Here is a 5164-nt window from a genome sequence, read left to right as displayed (position 1 = left end):
ATTTTATTGCTGAGCTAATGGAGGCACAGAAAGATCAATTAATTTACCTGGGCTTAAACCACTAAGTTGTAAAAGTAAGATCTGACATTGGCTTGTGGAGTCCAAGACTCTGGCTCTTAACTGTCAATTTCTGCCATTCCTACTTTATTATAATTTGTCCACATCAAGCTGTTCATTAAAAAATAAAACACTGTAAAATTAGTAATCTTGTTAAAATTAAAATTTATATATATGAATCATTTTTATTAGAAATTGATCTTACAAACAAAACTACCCAAAACATTTACATGTAGAGTTAAAAGCTTATTAATTTTCTGTGTGTTTTATCTGAATGTGTTAAAATTGTTACAGTTAAAACTGTTACAGATGCTATCTCATTATTAATCAAGCAAGTGGAATCAACTAGTGTCCTCAGTAGTATTAGCCCTCACACTCTTATTTGACATTGCTATCATCATTATTATTGTTTGTCATCGCTATTATTATTTGACATAGCTATCTAACACTGATTATTTCTCAAACAAACTGAATAAACTAATTTCCTCAGTAAAATTAGATTTGCCAAACAATTTCTGTCTCGCAAGATATTACCGGTAAGCAAAACATTTATGTTCAAACTTAGCAACCAGGGCCAGCCAGATAGCTCAGGCGACTAAAGCACCTGCTTAGGCAGACATAGGGACCATGCCTCACCCACCCCCAGGGCATGCTTAGATGGTAACTGAGACTGGGTGTAGTGGTGCGTGCCTGTAATCCCAGCGCTTGGGAGGCTAAAAACAGGAGGATCACTATGAGTCTGATCTGTAGTGAGTCCCTGTAAAAATACATTTTAAAAAATAATGTTTTTTAAAAAAAAACTTAGCAACAATCTAGTCCTAAAAACTTTACACAGAGTTATAGGTGACTTACTCTTTTCAATATGAAGGCAAATGGTAAAAGGCATAGGAATAGAGGACATTAGCAATGCAAAGGACATATCGCAAAGTGAAGAAGAACTCGGGACCACATACACTTGTGAAAGTGAATTTGCAAATTATATATTTGACACCAAAAATCAATGAAAAAAGGACTTAATTTTAAGTATATGGTCTTGAGAACACATGGAAGTCTAAGGAAAAAATAAATCCTGGATTTCTACTTAATATACAAAGATGGATTTCAAAATGTACTAAAAGAAGGTAAATGTGAATAGTAGTAAAGAAAATTCAAAATACAACATGTTAGAAAGATTTTAATAATAGAGTGTAGATTTCTTAACAGAAACTCCATCATTACAAATCATTGAGGGACAATTTGAAGAACTAATTACGTCTCAGTACAACATTTGTTCCCAATAACAGGCCTCTAAGACTCGTATGTGACAGTCTGGGAGAAGGGATGTGCTGTATTTAGGACTAGAAAGAACTATGAATTTAAAAAATCAAGTATCTCTACAGATCAACAAGAATGAGTTAGAAACTTCAGTTCTAGTGTGGGCAAAGAATAAGAGCAAAATTTGCAATTCAGGAAGCTTAAAAGCCCAACAAACGTGGAAGAGACATGGGGATTCAATAACAATAAGCATCAGTAAAATAAGGAGAATTTAAAAAGGTGATTGCTTGACTTATGGTATATACCGGAAACCAGTCTAGCAACATCAAACCGAATTAAACATATGTGCACACAGAAACTCAATAAAAGGAGACATAGAAGGTAACTATAAAACAAATTACTTCAAAGGTAATATGCAGTATAATAATACAAAATGTAATTTGTCGTGGTATCTTTTATAGTACTCAGCTGAGAAAGTGGAACTGTACTCTAGAGGCAGAAAGAGCATAATAGATGAAAGCTAATGGGATACAGTACCATGTGGGGCAAGTGGAATAATAATCCTCCAAAGACATCAATATCTAGCTTCTGTAACCAGTGAAATTACTATGCTAGGTTGTAAAGAGCTGTAAGGCTGTATACGGGATTAAGATTGGGTTGCAAATACGGGTTAAGAAAGCTAATCACTTGAGCTTAACAATATCAGCATTGATATTGTTATCCTGGATTATCTAAGGGACCCAATATAATCACAAGGGCTCTTGATTTTATTATTATTTTAAACATTCTTATTAAATTGAATTAAGATGCTTTGTAATTTCATTACTTTTACCAATGTATAACTTATTTTTTTCAAGAAACAAATGGTTTATTTGGTATGAAGGAGTAAAAAGAAATTCTTAATTCCTCTTCTTGCTTCTGTTGACTGAACGAAATTGTGGTCACACGGATGACTACACACAAGAATCCTTTCACAGGCTTGATCTTTTTGCAAAACTGCAGATGCCTGAGTTGTAGGAGATGGAATTATTTTCTAGACAGAAGTGCCAACCGTTGTGCTCTCCAGTGTGTCAGTGCTTGCCACAGTCTCCTTATCTTGCGGCTTCATGGCAGGAAACAGGAGTGTTTCCTTGACGTTGTTGGAGTCTGTGAGAAACATGGTGATTCGGTCCATGCCCACGCCCCAGCTGGCCATTGGGGACAGGCAGCCCGCACTCCCAGGCTGTGCAGAAGTTCTCATCAGTGAACATGGCCTCGTCACCAGCAGCCTTGGCAGTGGCCTGTTCTTCAAACACCTGCCGCTGCCTCATGGGATCATTCAGCTCAGCGGAAGTATTGCACACCTCCTTCTTCATGACGAAGAGCTCAAAGCGCTCTGTCACACCCTCTTTAAAGCAATGCCATTTAGCTTACAGGCCGATGATCTGTGGGTGATCACAGATGAACGTAGGGTTGATGCACGTCGCTTCCAGGAACTGCCTGACAAGCTTATCAAGGAGCTTGGCTGTGGTCCGAGGTGAGGGCATTCAACAGCTTTTGCTACACAGATATCATCAAAAATTTTGTGAGTGTCTTGTTTTTTAAGAGGTTGGTTTCAGGCACCTTCACCCCTAGAGTTTTCTTCAGCTCTTCTACCACAGTGATTCTCTGATTGGGAGGGGTGAAGTCCATCTCACAGGCTTGGCCCTCAGGACCACCTGGGTGACAGATGATCTTGTGGCTGCCTATACGCTCTTCACCATTCCTGAAACCAGCTTCTCCATGATTTCCAAGAGATCCTGATAGTCTGCATAGGACATGTAGAACTCCTAGGTGGTGAACTCAGGATTTTGAGTCAAATGAATTCCTTCATTCCAGAACTGGCATCAATGTCGGTCAATGCCTCTAACCACTAGCATCTTATGGTAGAGCTCTGGAGCAATCCTCATGTATAAGCTCATGTCCAGCTCACTGTGGTAAGTGATGAAAGGCTTGGCCAGCCCTCCTCCTGGGATGACATTCATCATTGCAGTTTCATCCTCCAGGAATCCCAGCTCATCCAAGAAACTCCTTAAATACGTGATGATCTCAGAGTGGATGATAAATTTTTGCCTCACAATGTCATTCAGCATCAGGTCCAAGTATCTGTCAGTAACATGTTTCCTTATCTTTGAGGTCGAACTGCTGGTGAGGGAACATGTGCAGGCAGGGGAACAACAGTGTGATCTCATAGGGGATGATGCTCAGCTCACTCTTCTTGGTTTTCCCAGGATTCCCCTGAATTCCGATGATGTCTCCCCGATGCAGTTTGTTGTTGATATGAATAAATTCTTCCACTGATTTATAATTTCTGGAATTGACCATTTCTTGCATCTTGACTCCCTCTCCTCAGATGTCACAGAAGATGAACTTCCTCCTGGAAGCTCTTTTAGCATGGATTCTACTACCTTGCCACCTGCAAGGTGGTGTCAGTCAGGTGATCCCCAGGCTGCAGGTGACTGTATTCCTCAATGAAGTGGGTGAGTGAGATGTCTATGTGGAACTTGTGTGGGTACAGATCCCTGCCACTGACCTTTAGCTGGTACACTGCTTGACTGTGGATCTTGTAGTATTGATTTGGGTCCAGACTCTCTTCCTTGGCACCCACATTATCGTCAGTAGTGTGACTGGTGGCAGCCACAGTAGCTTGGCTTAGCTGTTTCTCACTGAGTTCTTTCTGCTTGGCCTCCTTCTCTGCCACTTTCTTCTCGGCCTTCAGGCATCTTTTTAGCTCATTTTCACTCAGTTTCAGCTAGGTGTCCACTTTCACCTCAGCCCCCTGCACTGTTGCCATCTCTCCAATAACCCTGTGAGAAAGTGTTAAAATTTTTATTGACACTATTTTCTTTGGAATTTTAGTTTATTCACACTTGTGTGGAGTACCTTCCATCTACATACTTTGTGGGAAACTGGTTCACATATTCAATACCTCTTATTTCTTTTCTTATCCTGACTCCATGCCCCCCATCTCTTGATCCCCTTCCTCGGTTTTGCACAAAGTACCTAAGGTTTGCATTCCTCGTGTGAAGTAGGCACGTGCACATTACACACCCAACTCCATGTTCTCATCCCTGTTCCTTCTTTCCCTTCCACTCTCACTATCTCTTCATTTTCTTTCCCTCGGAGAGTTATTTGGCTCCATTCAAGTGTTCTAAAATATATGAAGAGTGAGATCTGGGGTCCTAGAATTGGACAGTTTGGAAAAAAAGTTAACTCGAGGGTATCCAAAGAGGTCCATCTGCTGCTTTATAAGGATTCCAGACCACTAAGAATTTCAAAGTACTGGGAGGCAGCTGTGTGAGGGTAACGGAATGTGAGGAAGAATCCAGCCTCCGCTGTTGGCTATGAGGAGCGAAAGGTGACACATGCCAAAAATTGTGGGCAGCCCTGGAAGTTGGAAAAGACACATTTGCAGTTTCTCCCCTAGAGCATCCAGAAAAAAATTGCCATGTTGCCAATGCCTTGATTTTAGGCCAGTAAGATCACTGTGGATTTCTGACCTCCAGCACTGCAAAAGAATACATTTGTATTGTGCCAAACTGCTATAACTGCGGTAATTAATACAGCAATAGGAAACTGAGACAATGTGAGGAACCGCAAACTAGATCAATACAGGAGGATGAGGGGGTGTCAGAAATACAGCACTTGATGGAAAATATAATAAAAATGATGAAACATTTAGAACAGTATAACTTGTGTGGATTAAAGGACATAAAAATGAAGCTTTATAAAATAGGATGCACGTCAAACAAATGCTTGCCTTTGGAATACATACAGAGGGAAAATAGAAATAGAAAAAGTAAATTGAATAAATAAAAATGAAGAAATAAAACAT

General features: G+C 39.9%; 1 pseudogene; it reads right to left on the bottom strand.

The window, feature by feature from the left end:
* Window positions 1-2344: 2344 nt before the first annotated feature.
* LOC101587068 lies at window positions 2345-4123 on the bottom strand (annotated as a pseudogene).
* Between the last annotated feature and the right edge of the window lie 1041 nt (window positions 4124-5164).

Source organism: Octodon degus, unplaced genomic scaffold (assembly GCF_000260255.1).
Source record: "Octodon degus isolate 3935 unplaced genomic scaffold, OctDeg1.0 scaffold00096, whole genome shotgun sequence".
Taxonomy (NCBI): domain Eukaryota; kingdom Metazoa; phylum Chordata; class Mammalia; order Rodentia; family Octodontidae; genus Octodon; species Octodon degus.
This window is presented reverse-complemented; position numbering and strand designations above follow the sequence as displayed.